Source organism: Sorex araneus, chromosome 1, assembly GCF_027595985.1.
Source record: "Sorex araneus isolate mSorAra2 chromosome 1, mSorAra2.pri, whole genome shotgun sequence".
NCBI lineage: Eukaryota > Metazoa > Chordata > Mammalia > Eulipotyphla > Soricidae > Sorex > Sorex araneus.
Genome location: NC_073302.1, coordinates 68,702,367 through 68,711,744, shown reverse-complemented (window position 1 = coordinate 68,711,744; position 9,378 = coordinate 68,702,367).

Sequence of the window (9,378 nt, the reverse complement as noted above, 5' to 3'; positions counted from 1 at the left end):
TTTTAAAAGCACACTCAAACTCAATGCAGGAAGAATTATTTCAGAATGATACACTGTCAATGAGAAACTGAATGACTGAAGGGTAAAATAGTAGTCTAAGGAAGATTTCATACCTGGGCCAAGAGGAGCCAAGACAAATTGGAAAACAGATAAGAGAAACTGGCAGTGCCATCACTTCACATATTTGGACAACTGGAAAACACAGCAAGCTAAAAAAGATTTTAGTAGTTGGTGTGTGTGGTATGGTGTGATGGTGGTGGTGGTGATAGTGGGGGGGGGTTCAGGAAAAATAGCAATCTATTGACTTGGTCCAGTATTTCCATCTTTTGGGGGGTTGAAAGGAGAGAGAAGGACTCCCAAGTAGTACTCAGGCAGCCAAGGGACCCTCTCTGGTGACTTTTAGCCAACTAGGTTGAAAGTTTAATGTTGGAGGTTCAATGTGAGGAAGATTCAATGTCAGGCCACCCACGACCTCTAGAGTTGCTCTCAGCAATGCTCAGAGATCGGAGGACCATGCTATATCAAAGATCAACATGGGTTGATGCATGAAATGCATGTGCCTTAACTCCTGTAGTACCTCACAGGTTCCAATTCTTGATTTTTTAAATTCTCTAGTACATCCTCTGCATTCTTACACTCCCTATCTGCAGAATTTTTTTATTGCATCCAATAAAGAATAATTCATTAAGCCAAACAAATCACATACATTACTGGAAATGTGGTCTATTTTTAAACTATTAACTTACTTTGTTTCGATTTAGGGATTTAAATTCTTAGGACTTTTGTTCCAAAAGTCTGGCTTCTTTGCCTAAATTGAAGTTTATTTGCTTGTTTGTTTTTGTTTTGGAGGGAGGGTGTTTCCATGCCTCCTAATTGATAGAGATTATAAGAAAAGACAAGAAAACCGGCAAGCTTTTGTTTTGTGAAGAGAAGGCTCCTGAGGGCACTCACTGTAACCATCAACAATAAAAAGTGTAATTATAGCACACGATGACCTCCATTTTCCTGTAACGTACAGCATGTTGAAATGGGTTTTTGCCAAGAAGACTGCTAAAATTTAGAATGCGCCAATGAGCAATCAGGAGTGTGTTAGGATCCACCTCAAAAATATAACTAAAAGAATGGGGGTTGTTAACCTAAAACTTAACATCTTGTTAAGACAAAATTTTGGCTTTCTCTAACAACCAAAAAGGCCATTAAAAGGAAATTCTACTCTGTATAACTATAACCTCCTTGATTATGTTTTTAGAGATATTTGGACTATACCTTAATCACTCTTGGCAGTGTCTGGGGACATATGCAGTCCCAGAAAATGCCTTACCCACTGTACTATCTCTCTGGTTGGTAACAGGTGAAAATTTTGAATAGACAGGTTCACTTAACACAAGAAGGTCTTCCCATTAACTAAATGGATTGCCTTATACCTTTAGTTCTTTCTTACCAAAGTCTCTTGCATATACTGAATGACCATCTTGCAGATTTGCTGGAGGGGACTAATGGAATGTACAGTTGTTACATTAGATAACCACATATTCCCTTCTTTCTCTGGCATTTTGGACTTATCATTATCTTCAAAGAAATCTAATGAGTACATTTATACTCAGATATGAAACAACTAAGATAGTGAAATGCTATTTAATGTCAGACTGAGGATTTTCTTCCTCTCTGCTTCCTCCTGCTCCAATATCATCAGTACTGAACCATTTCCACCTCCTTATAATCTAAACAATGAATAAAAATAATCTGCAAAAATGATTAATAAATTTTCAGTTGGCAGATATATTAGGTAGAATTATGCTATCAGTTCCATAAAAATCCCCAAATAATGGTAGTCTTTTTTTTATTTCTTCTTTTGTAATTTGGCAGTTACATCCTGGGGTGCTTGGGGAAGTATTCTGGCTTAGTGCTTGGGTCTCAGGTTGAATAATGCTGTGTCAGTCTTTGAACCAAAGTGGGCCTCACACACAGCAAGCACATTAGCCCTGGTATCATCTCTCCAAACCATAGTTCTATGTTTTATCGTTCTATATTTCAGGTACCGTAATTTAAAATATTGTTAATGATAGGGTTTCATATACACAATGTTCCAACACCAAAACTCCAATCCCTACCAAAGTTACCTACCCCAACATGCTAAGGTCTGTTATGTGGATCAGTTCTCAGGCTCTCCAATCCATAGTTTTGTGGGGTTTTTTAATGTTTAAATTAACTATTATTATTTTTTGGATTGGGGACCACACTCAGAAGTTCTTCACTCAGGGATCCTTCCTGGTGGGGGTTGGAGAACCATATGTATGGAGCACTGGGGATTGAACCCGGTTTGGCTGCATGCAAGGCAATCACCCAACTCACTGTGCTATCTGTCCTGCCCCTCCTGCCCCTCCAACCCAAAGTTTTAATAATTCTTCTTCTTCTTCTTCCTCTTCTTTCCTCTTCCTCTTCTTCCTCTTCTTCTCTCTTCTTCTTCCTCTTCCTCTTCTTCTTCTTTTTCTCTTCCTCTTCCTCTTCCTCCTCCTCCTTCTCCTTTCTCTTCTCCTCCCTCCTCCTCCTCCTCCTCCTTCTCCTCCTTTTTTTCTTCCTCTTCCTTTTCCTCTTCCTCTTCCTCCTCCTCCTTCTCCTTTCTCTTCTCCTCCCTCCTCCTCCTCCTCCTCCTTCTCCTCCTTTTTTTCTTCCTCTTCCTTTTCCTCTTCCTCTTCCTCCTCCTCCTCCTTCTTCTTCCTCTTTATCTTCCTCCTCCTCCTCCTTCCTTCCTCTTCCTCTTCTTGTTATTTTTTTTGGGGGGGTCACACCCGACAATGCTCAGGGGTTACTCCTGACTCTTCACTCAGAAATTACTCCTGGCAGTGCGTGGGGGACCATATGGGACACCAGGGATCCAACCAAGGTTGGCCGTGTCCAAGACAAACAACCTTCACCCTGTACTATCACTCAGGTCCCTGTTTGGATTTCTCTTCCCACCATCCTCAGTGGAGAAAATGGACCTCTTGTTCATTCAAGACAGCAGGGGAAAGAGAAAAAGTCCTCTTCTTCTCCTTACCCCACCACATACATCCTTATACAGAGTTTTACTAGAACTATAACAATGAAATTGTTATATCTTTATGTATTTGGCAGGCATAGATACAAAGAAGACTAGGTAATGTATTTACTTCTGTGGAAGGTACTTACCCAGTTAAAATGAGGCTTCTGTTATAATGGAAAAGAAAAGAATAGATATTAGGAGACAGCTGGCAGTTAATTTACATTTGTAGCAACACATAATTAACCTTTTGTTCTTCTCAACATGTATTTATGTACATATAAGCTCAGGGGCCACACCTGGCAGTGCTGGGGGCTATTACTGACTGTGCTCAGGAATGCTTCTGGTGATGCCTGGGGAACCCTGCAGTGATAGGCACTAAACTATTGGAACACATAGTGATAGGACCCTTATGTGTTCCAGCTCTTTGAGCTATCTCTCTGGCTTTGTTTTTCTCAATATTTTACAGTGAACCCACTTAGAAACTATTTAAAAATGTTTACGTAGTGGGGAAACATCAGAAATAGAGTTTTACTTTCAAAGAAATAGTAAAATTATGAAAATATATTAATCTTATACTGAAGGAGTTTTAGGTTGCATCAATTATTTATGTTCAGTTTTTTGCATTCAGAATTTAATTATTCATATCAGTTATTTTCAAGAATGAGTTAAGTTTTGATTATTACTTGATGTCATTTAAAGAGAAAAATAATGTGAATTGCAATAGAGTGTTTTTTGGTTCATTTTTCTTTTGCTATGTGATCCTAGAGAAAATCTCTGAGAAAATATGTATTGCTTTTACGAGGAGTCCCCCTTCGGCTTTAGTCAAATCATTCTCTTGTAAGTCTATGAGCCTACTATCAAAATTCCCACTTCACTTCAAAGCTTGTACTGATCTAGATCTGCCAGAGCCTCATTTGTCATGGACTTTGAGTGTGATATGATGAATTTTTCAACACCACTTAAACTAACTTCATAAAACCATGTAATAAAAGATTTGAAACCTTAATTTCAATGGATTTTTATTACCAGATGTTCAGTTTATAATCTACTAGAGAATTATCTACAGATGGATAGAAACAGTAATTATTTTGACTAAATGTAAAGGATAGGATGTTTGGATGGATATTAAGAAGTGGTCAGTTCATTTCTTTATTTGGTTTTGTGTCCACACCCAGTGGTGCTCAGGACTTACCCTGGTTCTGAGCACAGGGTTTGCTCTTAGTGGGGCTCTGGGGAACATATGTGATGCCAAAGACTGAATTCGGGTTGGACATGTGGAATGCAAGTGCCCTACCAGGTGTGCTATCACTCTGGCCCCAATAAGTGTACAATTCATTGGTAAATATTTCTGTATTATGAAGACAATTGTTTCTGTAGGCAATCTAATGAATTTAGGATTTTTGATAACTAAAATTTTGGACAAAGTCCTTTTTTAACCCTGAAAATTAAACTTCAGGAAGTTTAAGTACACACATGCACGCGCGCACACGCATGCACACACACACACATGTATGTTTCTCATACATAATTGAGAGTGAGAATGAAGTCTTAAATTTCATTTATGAATCAGAAAACTTAAAAAGCATAAGCAAGTTACAGGTGATGGTAACATTATTGAGCACTAATTTAAGTCTAGATCTATTTGCTTTTAAGGTCTATGCTCTTCAGAAAAATGTATCAAGGTTTTGATCAATTTACATTTTTTTCCTTTTTTGGTCACACCCGTTGATGCACAGGGCTTACTTCTGGCTCATGTACTCAGGAATTACTCCTGGTGGTGCTTGGGGGACCATATGGGATGCTGGGAATCAAACCCTAGTAGGACGCATGCAAGGCCTGTGCTATCACTCCATCCCTGATCAATTTACTTATAATATTTGTCATTATTAATGGAAAGTATAGGCAGCACAGAATATTTCTTCATGGTTAACTTAGTTTAAACCAGGTCTGAAACTTTCTAGCAGACAGGAGATCTTTATACTCTATGTGCTTCTCAGGTCCTGTGCGTATAAATTAGGACGCTTTCAGCTGCAAGTAACTGAAATCATCCATGTAATCGACTCTTGGGCCGGTGATGATCAAACTATGATCCCTGGATCAGCAATATTAGCATCACCAGAGAACTTTTTCAGAAATGCAAATTCTCCTTTTTCAGCCTTGGAACTTGAATCAGGTTTGTGGGAAATAGAGTCGGCCCCTTCTCTCCCAGGTGATTCTGATGAATGTTAAAGCTTGATTATTAGGTTAATGCCTTAGTAATGAAGATTTCATGTTCTTACCAAGCAGCAAGTATTAAGATAAGGGATCTCTGAAGGCAGTAGAATCAGTTTCAGAGATCATTTCTTAGTGAGTTTTCTGCCTTTCACTACACGTTGATATTTTCTCAGGTTGACTCCCCTCAAGGTCCCAACACCCAAAAGGATTTGCATTTTTTAAAGTATGGAGACAATTTTGGCAGAAATCTTCCCAACACACTTGCCCTCAAGTTTCAGTTCTGCCACCAAATCATATCATCAATTTATTATAAGCTGAATAGGATCAATCTGATTGACTGGAGTCAATCAAGACACATACCCTGCCATCTGATCATATGAAGCAGGAAGCACATTGAATAAAAATGATGTTTATGTTGAAGGAAGAAGCTTACCAAGTGGGTGGTGTATAACAAAGAAACCTATGCTTTATTCCCATAAAACATAATAAATAAAGCATTGGTTACAAAGGTGTCAACTCCAGTCATGAACCTAGTTGATTAACACTGTAGCAAATTATTAGCTACATGAAAACTTTGACTTCGAATCTGTACATTTGCTTCAATAATGTTCTAATTTGTTGACCTTTTAAAATTTCAGAGATAACATTTTTAAGTTATGATCTAACATTTAGAAGAATAATAATAAAGGGTCCTTTAGTAGCCTCATTTAGAATTTTTTTAATTTATTTTAGCTAAACATCCTACATTTTGCATGAGTGCTCTGAGAGAATTATAATTAAAAAGACACAAAATTATGATAAAATATGTATTTTGCTTCTACAATTCTTTGTGCATCTTCAAATGACAGGTATTTCTTAAAGAAAGAAAATTCTACTCATTGCTCTCTTTGTTATCTTTTCTATAGCAAAAAATGAATTTTAAATAATGACTTTTCAAAGAGAAAATATGAAATGAGGAGCAGATTGCTTTCATCACTGCTTGCTGAACAACACAGAGAGTTGTTTGGAGACAGGTAGGAATACAACAAACATTTAATTTTTGCTTGATGCACACATGAAGCTATCAGTTTGGAAAATTAGTAATTACTAAATCCTCAATTCAATAACACATGAACGCCACGTAGCTCCATGATTGTTTAACTGTAATATGGAATTGATCTCACCAGATATAGTAAATGAGCTCATATCTTGGCAGTCTGAAAAATTCACACAGGTTGCCTGCACTTCATTGTTGCTTTGTCTCAGCTTGCTTCAGTTCTCCTATTTCTTGAGTTTTTTAATTAAGTGTTTTGTTTTTCACTTATATTGCACATATGATCAAATACATTTTTCAAAAATGCTTTAGTCACATTCCCATGTACATTTAAACATTATGTAACAAGTGTCCCACTGTTGGAGAAGGAACCTCAAGATAGGGTCTGGGTTGACTCTATGCCTTCTAACCCCACCTCTGCGACAAACTTGCCTGGTGTTTCTGATCATTCAATTTGTTTCTGTGGGCCTTAGATTTCAGCAGAAAATAAGGAGTTTAGCATTTACTGTCACTAAATTCCCTGCAATACTATTACCCTGTTTAGAGAAAAGTTGAGAAGACACAACGTGGCAAAAAAGTTAGGTCCAAATCTCAGTTCAGCTACTTATTAACTGTGTGACCTTGAGCAAATTATTTAAAAATCTCTGAGAGTGTTTTTTTAAGGATAAAATAGAAATAATATTAAACAGCTCTCAGGTTGTTAGGAGACATTGAGAAGCAAATACTAGAAGTAGCGAACATTGTTGATGCTGTCTTCATTGCTATTATAATTTAAATGAAGAGGAAGAATTCCTTCCCTACCCCCATTGTTCACCAATAAAATTCAGCTTCAATATCTCTTGTTTCCACATTCTCAACACCCTCTCTTTCATTAACCCCTTACTGTCAAGTATTTACAACTGTGTATATTTTTCTACTTTTCTGTGTTCCACTGAATGTATTTCAGAATCATCTGGGGAGCATTAACGGCTCAGGGGACTTAGAAACTGGACTTTTTTCTGGGTCACATATGCTGCTGGCCTAAAGGTCATAACTTTGAGCAAAAGTTCTCAAAGTTTATTGCATATTGGTGTCTCCTGAAAAGATTTTAAAATACTGATGCCTGGGTAGTAGCCTCATTTAGAATTGTTTCATCTATTTTAGCTAAATATTCTACATTTTGTATAAGTGCTCTGAGATCATTATAATTAAAAGGACACAAAATTATGATTACATTTAGAGATCATCCTGTTGTAATTGTCATGGTTGTGAACTGGCCTTCCAACCAATATTCAAAATACTTTAGGAATATTCAATACTTTAGCAATATTCAAAAGACTTTAGGAATTTAAAAAACTCTGCAAGCTGATTGGAATGAGAAGGAAAGTAAGACAACCTTTGCCTTTGAGAACCATTATAACAGGTCCATTGTAAAAGACTAAGGCTCGCCGAGGGGCGCGAGCACTCTCGCGCAGCTCCGGGCAGCTCTGTCTCACCGCCGCGTCCGGTGCCCCGGAACCGCTGTGTGTGCCGTCGGTCGAGGGCAGGCGACGGAAGGAAGAAGGAAGCAGGCCAAACTGGTTGCTCGATCCGTTTATTTCATTCTCTCTCCCTGCTTCTCTCCTGCTCTCAGTCTCTCTCTGGATCTGTGGATCTGGCTCTCGTGGATCTGCCCCGTGGATCTGGCCCCATGGATCTGGCCCCCCAACCCACTCTTCCAGCCTCGTTAAATCTCCACGGCATCAGGGGGTTGGGGCATACACGTAGGTGTGGTCACCATCAATAGGGTAAGGTCCTTTCCCTTAGGGGATGCTTCTCCTAGGACTTAATTCTCTTTCAGCAGGAGGATCCACCCAAGGGTGGAGTCCCATGAATGTGTTTCTCTTCTCCTCAGCCAGCAAACATATAAGAATTCATAATATTAATTATTTTGTATGGACACAATAAGAGATGCATTAAAGCTTATAGAATTGCTCTCCTGGGGCCATCTCAATCTCAGACTACAGTGCTCAGGCCAGATCAGTCTTTCCTATTCCTGGCAGGGTCCCAGTCTCATAATTACTATTGGATCATGACAGCATTTGTCTATGATCAAGCTCTTAACTTATAGTTAAGAATTAGGCACTTTGGCCAGGCCCATCTCGATGCCAGGGTAGCACATAACTTACCGCTTGCCCTGGATCCTTCCCGTCCCACGTTGGGGACCCTGCTTTGGGGTGCTAGAAACTGAGGGCAACTGAGGCTTAAGTGGAGAAAGCAGATGCCCGGGAGGGAATAATATTCAAGGCCAATTAATTCCCAAGTTATAAAAACATAATATTGTCTTCTTGTGCCTATACAAAACAGACATAGCTTTAAAGTAAATTATTCAAAAGGCACAAGAAGAGGAGAAAGGCAATATTAACTTATATAATATAAAATCAGTATCCTAGGAAGCTCTGACCTTACAAATTAGCAGAGTCAGATTAAGGGAAAGCCATGGATTAACTCTTTTGGGGAAGTGAGCATGGAGAAGTGATTATAGCTAAACAAAGGGATGGGAGAGATTCGGGAACACCTTGATGGGTGTGACTGGGGTAAGCCTAAACTCTGGGTAAAACGGGACAAGCTACTTGTGGCAAGGAGGGAAAGGACAAAGTAATGTCATCCTACAGTCCATGTCACCCTATTCTATATTTTTAAGAAGTTTAGAAAATATTTAAATATATATTTATATATATTTATAAATACATAAAGTTTTAGACCCTATAGTTGTGGGTCTGGTCCTTGATAGCTAATTTTAAAATCTCCCCAGTCAAGGTCAGTGGGTTTGGTTTCTGACTTTGAGAACTGGCTCTCCAAATACACCTGGTGGTTTTTGTTGTTATACTGCCTTCCTCTTAAATACTTAATCATTTTAGTTTCTTTTCCAATTCTAATGTCAACTTGTCATTATTCATTGTCATCTCAACTTTTATTGCTTTCCAAATGAATGTGACTTTTTTTCTTGTTTTATTCCTGGCACTCATCAGAAGGTGGAAGTCCTAATACCTGCTAATATCATGGCTGTCTCCCGTAACATTTATGTTTTTTTCTCAGATTTGTGTTGTTCTTTTTTTTCTAAGCTCAACTTCTCCCTGCAGAAGGAAAA